Here is a 16,259-nt window from a genome sequence, read left to right on the forward strand (position 1 = left end):
GGGTGAAGTGGGTGGCACTCTTAAGAGTTCATCGCCCACAGAGACTGGACTTGCAGTTGGACAACTGTTCTACCCTGATTTAGTGTTACCCACTTTTGTGATGCTTTTTATCGCCCTGAGAAGGATGAAAGTCTTATTAGCCTTTTCAATATACCGTCAGGTATATTTTAAGGTAATCTATTTCAACCACACACCGTGGGTAATAAGCAGCGCTCAGATACCTGAGGGTTCGTAGCGCTATATATATGCTAAATTATTATTATTATTTATTATTATTATTATTAACTTCACCAATGTATTTGAACCAGAAGCATGAAATGAGAGTCAAACTCGCCGAATATGTTTACTGATACTTCACCATCTTAATCATGTTTTCAGGGGTACCTATATTTAATTAAATCCCACCATGAAACATTACCCCCAAGCCCAATTGCCATTTAAAAGCCGTCAGAAAGATACATTGCTGAGCCAGACCCACCTGGCATATGACTAACTCTACCCCAGCTTGGTTTTCCAATTGTATAGTCCTGTTCGGAAATCTACACATATCAATATTATTCAAAAATGTACTCTTACCTATTTTCAGACCTGTTCCTCTCTTCTACACCAATGCTTATTCCATCTGCCAACCTTTCTTCCCTTCTTTTTGTTTTCATTTTTTGATTACTCTTTGGGTGCTATTTTCTCTTCATTGTTGCAGTCCACTTCCTGCAGGTCATAATTGAAAAGCATTTCCGATGCGTCCCCCCTAATAACATCCCCTTTTCTTAAATTTTTAACATTGAGAATGAAAGTCATTGAAATATGTTTCACTTTTACTTTAATCAATGTTTTTTGTCGTTTGTGTTTTTTTGTTGGATCGTTTTGATCGCCCCTTGTCCCCGTTTTCGTCCTGTGTGTGTTGCCTCACTGTTCTATCAATGTCCCATGTTTGGTAGGCATTGTTGTGGGGCCGGCGGCGGTTACGCGGCCGGCCTCATTGGTGCTGGGTGGGCCCAGCACCATACTGTGATGCTGAGGTCACCCGGACTTACTTCGTGTTGCAGGGCAGGGCCATTGGTGGCTTTGGGGGACAGCCTGGGTGCTGGAGCACCATGGGGGCATGGAGCATCCTGGATGGTGGGTGCCTTGGCTGGACCCAGGGCACCAGGCTGGTCTGGGGGGGCCCAGACCAGCAAGGACCTGCAGGGCCATGGTCACACTGCATGAGGCCTGCAGGCGAGGGCTGCAAGAAAAAGGACGGTGTATGGTTGCCGGCTGGCCCTATATGCACACCTAGTAACTGTGGGATCACAGCTTCACATTATTGTTCTTTACTGAGACTACTTTAAGCATGTAGCTGCTATGCAGGTTCACAGCTTCAAACAACACACGTTTACTGAGTCCTCTTTAAGCAATTGAATGATTGCAGGAGACCAGTTCACTTCCCATTCGTGTACGTTCAGGAGTCACTTCCCCGGGTCCAGGTCCATTGATGGTACAGTTCAACAGCCGGCAAAGCCGCACCTGTCGGGTACCAGGGGCCACATCGGCATAGTCCCTTGATGTTATGGGCAGGGCAGTGAGATGCAGATCACAGGGCATACAGGCTGCTCCACATAATGTTGACAGGGCACGGGGTGACAGGACATAACTCACCCCCTTCCTCGGCGATGTTCCCCCAGTCAAGAGTGTCTCTTTCCTCCAGGGGTGCAGGAGGGCGCACAAGATGGTTTGGTCGGACACAAGTTGTTGGCTGAACCCAGGGGGCCTGCAGGTATCTCCCCCAAGCCCACGTTGGCCTGGTCCTTCGGTAGCATGTTCTGCAGGGTGACATTACTGACAGGCAGTCAGGGTGTTATTGATGGCAGACAGGGACACTTGTAGGGCCAGCTGCACGTCTGTAGTGGCTCAGTGTTGGGTCCGCCTACAGGGCAGACAGACTGACTGTGGTGCTCCAGTGTGCTTACTGGGTAGGCAGGTTGACTCCATGGCCAAGTATTGGGCCACTCGCATGGCGACATGGAGCAAAATTGTCAGTTTTACTGCCGTTCGCGCCAAGGACTGACAGCTTTACTCAGGAGCACATTCTTTGCCTGTGCTGTCTTGGAGAATTTTCTTCTTCCCTGCCTTTGGCCCCAGTAAAATTGTCAGTCCTCAGAAGTCTCCCGGGGTTTATGCTCCCTTCCTGGGGACCTGTGGGGAGCACCTGCATGGATCGCTTCAATTTCCTCTTTACTCTGCTCCCACCGGGCTCATGCACGCACACTGCCAGTGGTGCCCAGTGGTTTGCTGTTCGGGGCTCCCTCTTTATTTTCATTGCTCCAACCTGGAGCTATGATATATGATATGATATGGCATTAGGGTATATTCTTTTCCAGCCCGGGCTAGGGCCATCTGCTCCCTTTATAACAGCCCCGGCATGGAACATGCTTTTTTTCTTTTATCACCGCCACGCAGCTCAGGCTTTTCAGAGGGCCTTCTGCTTGACTTGCTTCTGATACAGCAGGGAGGATGCATTTCTTTTTCACTGCTCTCTCTGGAGCACCGTAGCACTTCCTTAGTTTCACCGCCGAGCCGGGTTCACAGTGGGAGCCCCAGCGGGTCTTCCATCTGCTCCTATTGGAGCACTGTAGCAACGCTCCCGACGGAGCATTTCTTTATCTTCACCGCCGGGCACAGCTGACATATATTGTCGGCAGATGATGTTGGACGCGACCTATTGATCACCTGCTCTTCTCTTGGCGACCCTGCATGCTGGATCCTCGCCTGTCTTGACTCTCCTCCCCAGTGGGGGTTAACTACTTTGCGGCTGCTGCCGCACCATTTTCCACACCCCCTACAGCGGATGATGCCACAGGGGGTTGCAGGCTGACTCCCTCCCTGGCCGCACAAGCACCCTCGTTGCAGAGGGCTGCGGCCAGGGAGGATCACAGGCAGAGCTCCTCCATGCATCGGCTGCCCCTTCTTTCTCCGGGTGGGCAGCACCACTCTCCTTTTTTTTTGCGGCAGCGGCCGCTCCATGCCTTCCCCCGTGGGGGGAGGCAGCTTGACTCTTCTGCTTGCGGCAAAATGCCACGGGGGTGGGGCTGCACGACACTCTCTCCCTGGCAGGAGGTCCCTCATACACCCGGGCCCACCCGGATGGGAGGCCTGGGGCCGTAAGATGGGAGGTGGGGGATTTGTGCAAAGTCCGGTGGGGCAGCGCCTGTTTGGCGCTGCCCCACTTAGCATGCACATGGTGGGGTCGGGCTGCTGGGTCCCTTAACAATGGGAACCCAGACAGCACGTCTCCAAGACAGGAGGGTGAGGTGAGAGAGGCAGGTGACAACCGGTAGTCGCTGCCCCCTGTCACCTTGCCCTCCATACTTCAAAGGCCCCCCTTCCCATCCTGCGGATGCTGAGCGGGGGCCTTTTGAAGTTCAAAGAAAGGGCTGCCTTGCCCCCAGGCCGAATTTTGCCTTTATCTGGCGGGGGCAAGGTGGCCCTTCTCATGCTTCCTCCCCGTCAGCCACGAACAGCAGCAGGACGGCTGCAGGTCTGCCCAGAGCACCAGGACAAGAAGGAGCACCGTTTGCTGGGTCCAGCTGACAATTTTTTCCTGGCTGCGCAGAAAAAGCGGACATTGACATATTTCTAGCAGTGAAGACCCGTCGGTGAGTGGGCCTCCCCAGCCCCGCAGGCTTCAACAAGACAGAGAGGCACACTGCTGCTGTGCTTTCTTAGGAGAGAAGGCTGCAGGCTCCCCAGCCCCTCCTGCAACTCCCATCGAAGTGGAATTTTGTAAAGAAACCAACGCTGCGCTACACTGTTGCACTCATGCGAATTGCTTCAAGGGAAGAGCCCAGCTACAGCCAGGTGATTGGTTCAACTGGGAGGGCTGCTGGCAGTGTTTTGCGAGGAATCAACGCTGCTCATACATAGGACAAGGTACAGCTGGACAATTGCTGTATGAGACCTGTCCTAATCTGACATCGTGTCACGACGGCGAAGATACATTAAAAATACTTTCTGGGGGGATACAGCGGGGGGCTGTGGGCTGACACTGACAGGCCACAGCATTCCAAACCTGACCGAGTCAAAGGTCACAAGCAAAGTGCAGCTAAGGAGCAGAGCAGAATTTGCGGCGGCCGTGCTTTTCTGTGTCTTCAGCCTGGGAAGCAGGAATACACAGAGCACCGGCTTTAACAGCTGGACAGGGGACAGCCGGAATTCCCAGGCACACATTTCGGCAGACCTGCATTGGAAGGAGGCAAACACAGAGCCCCAGCATTTTACTTTACCTGGGAACTACAAGAGGGGGGGGGAAGAGGACCCTGACCCACACAGCAAGTTGGGAAACACAAAGACAACCCATTACGAACCAGCACGCAGAGACCCAAACAGGCAAGAGATGGCCAATGCCTTATCTCTGAAAGAAACATTACTCCTGGAATGGGCCAAAGCAGCGGAAGCCGTCCATGGCATGGACGTGGTGCAGGAAAGAATGGCAGAGCTCGCATCCACCGGCCTCAACGAGGATGAGGCAGGCGCCCTGAAAGAGGAGGTCGACGGCGATGAGGAGCCAGCAGAAAGGGAGCAACCAGCTAGGAAGAAGCAGCGCCTTGACGTCCGCAGCATGCCCGCCTCTTCAGACACCCACCCAGGCACCAAAAGGAAAGCAAAATCGGGTACTGTGAAAAGCAATGATTTGGGGCCTATGCTTGAACAATTTTTAAAATGGCATAAGGGTGTGGGTGCTGGGAAAAAGAGGAGGCACAGGGATGACTCGAGCAGCTCCAGCAGCGAGAGTGACAGCACAGACACAGAGACGGAATCTGGGGGCGAGGATGACCAGGGCCACCTTAAAGCATGGGTTGGGCCTAGCAATGATGTACCGTCTCCAACCCCTCATATGACTAAATATGAGAGGCGCACTGCCGGCAAAAGTGTAAATAGAAGCCTAAAAAAGACCATTGCATGGCACATTGAGCGGAAAATTAAGAGAAAGATCTGTAAAAAGCAATTTATTGACATTTTCTGCCTATTGGAATATGAAGAATTAGGTTTTGGCATTTCAAAAAGGGATAAGAAAGAGGAAGAAAAAGAGAGAGCAAAGAGGCCCACACTGGAGAAGAATATTCAGAACTGGGAGGCCTCTTTTCAAATACTATCCACAATAATTCTAGAAAAATTCCCAGAAGAGGGCACTGCACTGATTGCCTACCACCACAGAATTTTGGAGATTCACAATACCTTTGGGGGGGGAGTCTTGGCTGAACTATGATAGAGAGTTCAGGAAGGAGATGCAGAGATTCCCTGACCTGGGCTGGGAGGAGGAAGACCCTAAATTGTATCTTTTTCATGTATTAAAAGAAAACTCAGCTAAGAGCGCCCAAAGCAGCAAGGACTATGAGCATCAGTATAATAGAAGGGGTAGAAACAGGCAACATAACCAGCGCAGGCCTCAACATGACAGTATAAATACTAACAAAAACAAACCCCCCTTTCGAAGAACGCCCCCAGGGGGGCAAAAAACAGGGCATAATCAGGGGCAGTCTGGCAACCGCAGCAACGGGGGGGCCAAAGGAAGCACTCCGGGGTCCTGCTGGTACTTCAACAGAGGGTCATGTAACAAGGGCACCGAGTGCAGATACAAGCACCAATGCAGCACATGCAGTGGTGGCCACAGCAGCAGCAATTGCACAAAAGCCTCTCCTTCCAGGCCCAGCCCAAAAGTCACTGAGGGCAAAAACATGCACTAGCTATAGATTAGGGGCCTCACCAATAAAAATTGACCAAGTGCTAAAAATGTTAGAGAACTACCCTGACCCAGCAGCTAGAGCATCCCTGGCTCAGGGTTTCAAAGATGGCTTCCGGATCCCATTCAAGGGCCAGGGATCTCCCACCATACCCAAGAACCTACAATCTGCCTCATCCCTAGCTACCATAATAAGCAAAACAATTGATAAAGAGCTACAACTAGGGAGGATTGAGGGCCCCTTCCAGCACCCCCCCCCTTCACTGAATTTTTATGCTCCCCCCTGGGCATTGTGCCCAAAAAAGAGCCCGGGGAGTTCAGGATGATCCATCATTTATCACACCCACCCGGTAGCTCTTTCAATGACTGCATCCCTGCCACGGAGGCCGCTGTCTCTTACAGCTGCGTGCAAGATGCTGTCGACCTAGTAAAAGTGTCAGGTAGACCCGCACTCATGGCAAAAGCGGACATTAAGTCAGCTTTCAGGCTGCTGCCCGTGCACAAGAGCACCTACCAGTGGCTGTGTTTCCATTTTGACAATAAATTCTATTTTGACAAATGCCTTCCCATGGGCTGCGCCATCGCGTGTGCCTATTTTGAACAGTTCAGTTCTTTCTTACAGTGGGCGTTCCAACAGGCCATGCCCAGAGCCAGAACGGTACACTATTTGGATGATTTCTTCTTCACTGGCCCAGCAGGGTCTCTCCTATGCAGCTCATCCCTAAAAACATTCAGTGAAACCATGCAGGAATTAGGGGTTCCTCTGGCAACCGAGAAAACTTTAGGACCCACCACCACCCTGTCATTTCTAGGAATAGAGGTTGACTCTTCCATGGGGTAGTGCCGCCTGCCCAGGGACAAAATAGAGGACCTTCTTCAGACAATAAGGCAGATGACAGGCAGGGACAAGGCAACGCTGCGTGAAATACAGTCCCTTGCTGGGAAGCTGAACTTTGCCACCAGAATCATGCCCCAAGGCCGGGTTTTTCACAGGAGCCTGGAACTAAAAATGAGGGGGGTTACAAAGCCACACCACCACATCAGATTGGGCAAGGAGATAACACAAGACCTGGCCATGTGGGAAGCATTTCTTAACAACTTCAATGGCCAAGTGATATGGCGCAAACCCATGAATGGGGCAGACAAAAGGTCCCTGTTCACGGATGCGGCTGGCAGCAGAGGCTTTGGGGTATGTTTTGGTAACAAGTGGTGCGCCGGCCGCTGGCCGCCCTGCTGGCAGCAGAGGGGCTGGACCAGGAACATCACATTGCTAGAGATATTCCCCATATGGCTGGCACTCTACCTATGGGGGGACTTGTTGGCCAACACAGAACTGGTCACATGGTCAGACAACATGGCGGTTGTACACATTTTAAACAAGGGTGCTGCCTCCTGCCCTCTGGTGCTAAAAGTGTTGAGAGAAATGACGAAAGTCACCCTGGAAAATAACATTGTAATAATTGGGCGGCACATTGCAGGCAAAGATCATAAGGCCGCTGACGCTCTGTCCCGTTTTCAGTTCTCCACTTTCAAGGCACTAAACCCACAGGCAGAAGCCAGGAGGACAGCAGTTCTAGAAGAGGTTTGGGCCATCATGGACACACCCAAGGCAGCCCCTGCCAGCCAGCCGGTCACAGCTCTTCCCTGAGATGCCCGCGCCCAGCTCTACCCTCACCCCCGGGCCCGGACAAAAGGGGTTGCCTTTCCCGGCACCACACTCCTACAGGTGAGCCTAAAGGTGTCTTAGGGGAACTGGCCAAAAAGGCACTGGCACAGAAAACTGCCAAAATGTACAATAAGTGCTTGACTGATTTTGGAAGGATCACAAAAGTCACCAACATCAGGGATATACAGGAGTGCCATGTCAATGACTTTATGGAGTGGGCTTTCAAACAAAGCAAAAAGAAGGCATGGGCTTCATCCCATCTGGCAGCAGTTTCATATTACACTAGATTAGCGGGGGCAACCGACCCCACCCACGGCGCACTAACCAGATATGCACTCAAGGGTTGGTCCAAAATGGAAGGGGTCAAGACAGACACCAGGCGCCCCCTCAATTTTGCTAAATTAAAAATTCTGCTAGACACCCTCCCTTGCAGTATGCAACAATGCCTACGAGACCTCACTATTTAGAGCTGCCTTCACACTAAACTACTTTGGGGCGTTCAGGATCAGCGAGATAGCCTCCAAAAACACAGGATCAGAGGAAGGGCTGGATATAGGCGACATCCACCTGGGGAAGGATTCCATGGCTGTGAAGCTGTGTAGGTCCAAAACTGATCAGTTAGGAAAAGGGAGGATCATCAACCTGTACTGCATTGAGGAAACAGAATATTGCCCCATTTGCACCACCAGGGCATTCATGAACAAGTGCCCCAGTCGGGGGGGGGCAATTATTCACACACAAAAATGGGTCTGCCCTCAGTAGATTCCAGGTGAGGTCTGTCCTCAAGAAGACTATAATAGCTATAGGATGGAATCCTACTGAGTTTGGATCCCACTCTTTCAGGATAGGAGCAGCCACTTCAGCCTGGATGGGGGGGCTGCAAGAGAAAGCCATAAAAGGGATTGGGGGTTGGAAATCGGGGGCTTACAAAAGATACATCAGAAAAGACTTGATCTAATAGTATCCTCCGTCTCCCCCCCCCATTTTCCTCTAACCACAGACTACCCCCCGTCCCAGACGGCGTGGATCGTGGGCCACTCTTTCATTACCAGAGCCAGCAGATGGCTGGAGGAAACCCAGGACGGCATGCATTTCCAGGACACCATCACCTACTGGTGGGGCAAGCCGGGCATGCGCTGGGTAGACCTACACGACAAATTGGCTGGCCTACTGGGGGCCTGCTCACCTCCCCCCGATTTTCTCATCATACACCTCGGGGGCAATGACTTGCCTCAGCTGGGCAGGAAGCTTCTCCTGGCTGAAATCTGCACCTCCCTCAGATCCCTGGCACACATGCTAAGACTTCGAACAGAAGTGATGATGTCAGAAATCATCCCTCGCCAACATTGGCATGGGACAGAGTGCAACAAAGCCATGGAGATTTCTAGGCGCAAACTGAACAAAGCTGTGGCCAATTTCTGCCTTTTCTCAGGCCTCAAATTTATTAAACATGGGATCTCGGTACACAACCAGGCCATGTTCTGCAGTGACGGGGTTCACCTGTCCATTGAAGGTATGGACACCTTCACCAGGAATATTTTCTGGACCCTAGCAGCCAGAGGCTGTACTTAATTCACAATCTCTTATTTTGGGGGGACCTGGGAGACGCCGGTCAGCATCCCCTCAGGGTGGCGGCGGGGATCAGCCTCGAGCGGGCCCCTAATTGGGATTAGGGCCCCCCGCTCACCTGTTCCCTCTGTCCCCAAAATATAGTATTGTTATCCTTATGTGATGTTATGGCTGGTTTTTCTTTTGCACCATGGCTGGTACTAAAATAAAGCTTGTGGCCAAAGTTTTTTCCACCTCACATCCTGGTCGTCAGTCTCCTCATTCCTACAACTGCCATTACTGTATTGCCTGTCTTGTCACACTTGTCATCCATCCGTGTCACCCGCATGCCACTCCCCAGCACAAAAACACTTCCAGGCTTATACACCCGGGCCCACCCGGATGGGAGGCCCGGGGCCGTAAGCTGGGAGGTGGGGATTTGTGCGAAGTCCGGTGGGGCAGCGCCTTTTTGGCGCTGCCCCACTTAGCATGCACATGGTGGGGTCGGGCTGCTGGGTCCCTTAACAATGGGAACCCAGACAGCGCGTCTCCAAGACAGGAGGGTGAGGTGAGAGGGGCAGGTGACAACCGGTAGTCGCTGCCCCCGTCACCTTGCCCTCCATACTTCAAAGGCCCCCCTTCCCATCCTGCAGATGCTGAGCGGGGGCCTTTTGAAGTTCAAAGAAAGGGCCGCCTTGCCCCCAGGCCGAATTTTGCCTTTATCTGGCGGGGGCAAGGTGGCCCTTCTCATGCTTCCTCCCCCGTCAGCCACGAACAGCAGCAGGACGGCTGCAGGTCTAAAAAAACCATCCCTCCCACCCTGCAAATAACTGTAAGGAAAAGCTATAGCGAGGGTCAGGTAGAAGATGGAACACAAGCATATCATTAAGGGAGGCTAAAACGCCTCATTTTAAAAATAAACATAAAAATTCAACTCCAAGAGGGGCCTTTTTTAAAATACCGGGGGGTCTTTTGTCTATTAGTTAATCTTCTATAACTGTATTTTCCTAGAAGACCCAGGCGCTCAGAATCCACCAGAGAACATCAATACAGGTGGGAGCTCTAGGGGTATTACAAAACTGAAAAGGAGAGAGGAACTTGAGCAGAAACATGTACTAGTAAGCCTCAAGTATCCACCTCCATGCATGCAGAAGGGGGGGTCTCACCACAAGTGGATCAGGAGCAGGGTAAGTTCCTAGTAAGGCTCCGGAACCCACCCCCTCGCATTTTTTATGCAAGATAAGCGCACTGGGGTACACAAGTGGATCGTGGGCAGGGGAAGTTCCCAGCTAAGCCCTTAGAACCCACCCCAGTAGCGAAATAGTACAATACAAGTACTGAAGGGGTTTCACAACACAAGTGGATCGGGAGCAGGGAAATTCTAGTAAGGCTCTCTTTTTGAACCCATTCCAGCTGTAAAAACAGGCAGCCTTAAGCGCTGAGGGGGTCTCACAACGCAAGTGGATCGGGAGCAGGGTAAAAACCTAGTAAGGCTCTTTGAACCCACCCCGGCTGTAAAAAAAAGCAGCTTTAAGCGCTGAGGGGTCTCGTAGCACAAGTGGATCAGGAGCAGGGAAGACCCTAGTAAGGCTCCTAGAACCCACCCCTGAGGAAACAACTAGCCCGCAAACGGAGCGTGGGGGCCTCAAAAACAAGTGGATCATGTGTGGAGAAAGTGCCAAATTCATCTCCAAAGAGTGGACCAAGAGGCTAAAACGCCTCCATCCATGGAAAAGTGCAAAACACATGACCAAATAAATCAAAATGGCTCCAAGAACACATCCCGCGGAGAATCAAGTGAAAGGCTTCACAATGCGGGGTTTTGTTTTATCAAAAAATACGGATCAAGAGCCATAACTTCAGCGAAAATCACCCTGTGAGCAAGAGAGGGCGCAAGTGCTAAACCTGGTCAGATTGGACAGCAATGAAAGGCACACAAGCGCACACCTCCCCACCTCACTTGGAAAGGACAAGAGAAAGCAGGATGAACCTGCTCCAAAGACAAGCAATTATGAACATGTCACAGCTCACACGCTGGGGCCAAACAATTGTCACAAGCTTTCATTTGAATGGCGGCGGGGATCAGCCTCGAGCGGGCCCCTAATTGGGATTAGGGCCCCCCGCTCACCTGTTCCCTCTGTCTCCAAAATATAGCATTGTTATCCTTATGTGATGTTATGGCTGGTTTTTCTTTTGCACCATGGCTGGTACTAAAATAAAGCTTGTGGCCAAAGTTTTTTCCACCTCACATCCTGGTCGTCAGTCTCCTCATTCCTACAACTGTCATTACTGTATTGCCTGTCTTGTCACACTTGTCATCCATCCGTGTCACCCGCATGCCACTCTCCAGCAGAAAAACACTTCCAGGCTTATTCCTCGCGGCAGCGGCCGCTCATTACTTCTCCCCTGGGGGGCGCAAAATTATTTTTCTTGCAGCGGAATGCCGTGGTGGGCAGTATCATTATTTCTTAGGGGCGTACAGTTCTCTTTCTTGCAGCGGAATGCCGCCGGGAGGGGATTTGCAAGCATGCTTTGATCCCGGCCGCACAAGCACCCTCTCTAAAGAGGAGCACGGACGGGGCAAAGTCATGCTTGTGTATCCCTCACTTCCCACACGGTGGCCTGCCGCTCCTCCACTCTCCTTCCTCTTGCCTCCCACAGAGAGGGAACACAAGGCACACGTAGGGACAGGGATGGAGCGGAGGCATCACAGAGCTCTCCTCACTTGTCGCCAATGTTGTGGGGCCGGCCGCGGTCACGCGGCTAGCCTCATTGGTGCTGGGGGACCCAGCACCATGCCGTGATGCCGGGGTCACCCGGACTTACTTCTTGTTGCAGGGCAGTGTTAGGCAAAATGACATGCAGTACTCTTTGGGAACACTACACACAATTAAGACTACAGGTGTAAGCCCAATCTCACCTTTGGTATAAGTCTGTACTACACAGTTTTGTGCTAGCAGGGCTAAGCAGCCAGGCTTATCACAAGAGTGATGTGAGCAGTACAAGATGTTACACAAAGGACTTGCAATCACAGTAGTTCAAACAAACACTTACTCAAGGTTTCTTGGTAAAACACTATACATTTATTTACACAGTCACTTAGAAACATTCCACTAGTAATAAGCAGCTCAATATCACACTATAATACACTCCACTACAGAGGTGAGATCAAAATGACACTTCAGTAACTATAAATGGGAGTAAAAGACATACGTTATAAGAATCAAACACAAATACTTTCTTAGACAGGGCAAATAGTTTCAATTCACTACAAGAGGCAGTTCAATTCCATAGGCCTGGGCCAAAGTCAATGGACCAGTGTCTTGGATAGGATAACACAGTTCTGGTAGTAAACGGTTAATTCTTTGCCAATGTTCTTAGAAGTAGTTTGCACGAAAAAGAGTTATAGGTCGGATTAGGAGCGAACAAGACTCCAAAGTTGGGAAAGTTTCACAAACTTTCACCGCGGCAGAGAGGAGTTCTCAACCGCGTTTGCACAGTACCTTGTTAATGAATAAAAGCTGTAGCTGAGGCAGTTGTTCCTGGCAGTTCCTGCAGATCTCGGTGTTCCTGGGCCTCAGTCGTGGGGACAAGAGGGAGGATGTTGGGAGGTTCCTGCACTGCACGGGGACGGATCCACAAGCTTTGGCAAAACATCGGTCTAAGTTATGAGTGCCCTAAAGTCCACAAGCTGGTATCCTTCTCACTGGCTATCCGGTTTTCAACAGCACTCTGAAGAAAATGTTCCCACCATCTCAAGGGAAGAAGTAGTCCTTGAAGGGGCTTCTCTGTCGAGGGAGTTTCAGGCAATTCGGACCTGCCGAAGGGCTTCACCAGGCAAACCAACGGTCCAGGAGTTGTAGGAGTCATCTTCCTTCAGCTCGTCTTCGGTTCTTTCGTTCCAGTGGTCGACTTGCCTTCCATGTCCCAGAGACCTGCTTTTAAACAGTTTGCTCCCATTCATTCCAGCCTAGCTGTCACTCACCCAGCAGGATGGCTGTCCTTGCCAGACAGTCAGCCAGCCAATCAGGCCAGAGTGCATTTGGGTCTCCTAGGAGACTAAGCACAGGGTGTTTTGGGCACCCCCCTCACTTTCTGCTCACCCCAAACACTCAGACGCCAAGGGCAGACTTCAGTCCTGAAGCCCGCCAAAGGCTCACAAACAAAGGGACCAAACCTGGTTTGACACGGTGAGACAAAGGGCCTCCTTACGAGTTTGGAGGTAGCCATGGAGCTATTGGCTCCATGGCTGCCTCCAAACCGGTCTCCATTACCGGGTTCCTGCAATGAGGAATAACTGGGTCATTCCGATTTAGGAAGACCCGGTAATTCCTCCTTGCAGGAACCATTCCACATTCCCATTTGAGCCCCCATAGGGCTTAATGGGAATGGCGATGGAGGTAACAACGGGTACATTACAAGTGTCCCGTTGTTACCTCCCTCATCCTCTCGCGGGACCCGGAAAAGATGTCTGGTTTTACCAGACGTCTGATCCGGGTCCCGCAAAGGGAACCTCGTAATCAGCCCTGAAAGGGGGCCGGTTCCGTACCGGAGCGTTTAAACGGGTCACGGTCGGGAAAATCATGGTAATACCACTGCCACCAGCCATTCTGAGAGGAAAGGGTAGCATATGATTGCTACATGAGTTTTCTAGGCATAGGCAATACTAGGTATTCCCTCCAGCACTCTGTTGTAAGGCAGTGTGTGCTGGGTATAGCAATTCAAAGAGACTAGCAAAGTCAATTTAACTTTACATTCATTGGGAGACAATAGTCAGTCCCAGAGAAGGTATTTAAACCTTGGGAAGTCTGAAAGACATCCCTGTGCCACTGCACTGAGGGTGTTGTGTGACACACAAGAAAAGATGATGCCTATGGATTTGGCTAAAACTCCATATCCAAAGAACACAAAAGTAAAACACACATCAAAATACACGAAAGAGTGGGAAAAAAGCTCACACTCTTTTCAGGTAAAAATTAAAGTCCTAAAAATCCAGCAACGTTGCTTTGGGTCTCAAAAGGTAAGGGAAATCAGCACATTTATGAGAATTCTCCCTAACAGAAAGGGCCCTGGGTGGCTGTGGGGACCGTGGATTCATGGAACATCCTGGATGGTGGGTGCCTGGGCTGGACCCAGGGCACCAGGCTTGTCTGGGGGGCCTAGACCAGCAGGGACCTGCAAGGCTGTCGTCACACGGCGTGGGACCTGCAGGCCAGGGCCGCAGGACCGTGATCACACGATGTAGGCCTGCGGGCCCAAAATAAGAGACAGACACAGGAGTTCCATAGTTGGAGTCTGCAGCCGTTCTGCTGCACGTGCCTGAAGGGGCTCCTTTCATTAGCTTGCACATGGTCATGGCCCATCTTAAAGGGGCAATGCACGTGGGAGGGAAACAACCCCTTAAAGGGGTAATATACAATGGGAGGGTCACACATTACAGGCATCAGTGGCCTGCAAGGAAGCCATTAGAAATGCTATGGACCAAAATGTGGATGGCACATTCAAGAAAGTTTATGAAGATGCACATCTGGCCCTTCTGGGCAGACACTTATTCAAATTATATGGTCGAAAGTGCACAGGGAAGCCTCAGGTCTGTAACCAAGACACTACATGAAGGATGGATCTGGCACCAGTCCTTCAGTCTGTTAGGACATAGGTGGGATTCCTCTCAGATCTAGTTTACAATGGGGTTTAATGCCTCAGCAGTGGCTATGGGCTCAACCATTACAGGCTGGAGTCACTTGCACATAACAGACTGGCACACTGACTTGTAGCAGAAGATCCTTTGAGGACCATGTGTTATTTGGGGATTCTTTGTAGAACAAGGTACCCTCATAATTTAAGGCTGCGCATGCATGGAAGCGTAGGAAAAAGGCAGACTCCAGACACCAGATCCTTTCATCGGCCAAAGGAGGCGGGAGACCCCAGGCATCAGGTTATAGCACTGGCAGATATCCCTGAGGAGAGAGATCAAGATGGGAAATAGATATTCCCCTTCACCACAAAAGTCTTGAAGACAGGCCAGTGGGGGGTTGTGGGGGTCACATGAGATTGTTCTGGCAAGAGTGACTCCAGCTGTCCGAGGATACATGGGTAAAACACATTACAAGATGGGGATTCCAGATAGATGTCTACTCGATCTGTTGCCCCTCAGGGATCATTTAGACCTCTTTGCCCAGGAACAAAATCAAGAGAAGAGCTACTTGTCCCCAAGGGAGAGAGGGGTGTACTCCTTCTGGCAGAGACATCAGCAAAACCCAAGAGTCTCAGTGGGAAAAGAAAACACTTTCATTTCAAAGCACCACTATTCAGACTGAAGTCCACACCCAGGGTCTTCACTAATGTCATGGCTCCAGTAGCGTCATATCTAGATTTGAAAGAAATTCAGGTATTCCACAACCTAGATTGCTCATGAAGTCTTCATCATGATCCATAATGTTCACCAGACCTGTAGGATCTTGGAGAAAACAGGCTTCCTTATCAACTGGGACAAGTCTTTGTTGACTCCTCACAAGATCTCCAATTGATTGGGGCTTGGTTGTGGACACAGATGGGGAGGGTTTGCTTCCAGAAGTCAGGGAAACGAGGTTGCAGGAAGAACTACAGGCACTCCTGGCCTCCTCCCACAGGTCAGGAAGGGAATTTCTTTGGGTGCAGGGGTACATGGCCGTGGATGTGTTTCTAGCCCTCTGGTTTCACATTCATATGATACTCTTATTATGGTATCTTCATGAATTGTGGAAGGATGAGTGCCAGAATTTCAAGGCAAGACTCCATGTGTCCTCGTCCTTGATATTGAATCTACCATGGTGGCTTCAGCGGCACAGGAAGAGGTTTTCCATTAAATCTGCCTTTACGGACCATTCTTGCCACAGGTACCAGCTTAGGCTGTGAAGTGGTGGTAGGAAATCAATCTCACCAGGAAGAATGGTCGGTTTGGGAGTCATCTCATTCCTCCAATTGAGGGAAACTGGCAGCTGCTCATCAAGACCTCTGGGCCTTCTCTCTGAATTTGCGAGGATAGCAGTATTGCTCCAGATCAACAATACCACAGCTCTATCATACCTCAGCAGGGAATGGGGTTCCAGATCTCTGGTCTTCTAGCAAATACTTTGGGGTATTGGGCAGAGGAGAACCTTCTGTTCCACAAGACAGTTTGCATCATTGGCAGACAGGCTTTCTGTCAGCAGAGTAGGAGCTTGAAGGGGTGGTGGTCCTCAGCATATGGAGGAAGTTGGGAATCCCCAACCTTGACCATTTTGCCTCGCCCCAGAATGTGAAAACGACCAAGTGTTGTGCACGCTTTACTTGCCAAGGAGCATGGGG

Source organism: Ambystoma mexicanum, chromosome 6q (genome assembly GCF_040938575.1).
Source record: "Ambystoma mexicanum isolate Mex_15411 chromosome 6q, UKY_AmexF1_1, whole genome shotgun sequence".
NCBI classification, from domain to species: Eukaryota; Metazoa; Chordata; class Amphibia; order Caudata; family Ambystomatidae; genus Ambystoma; species Ambystoma mexicanum.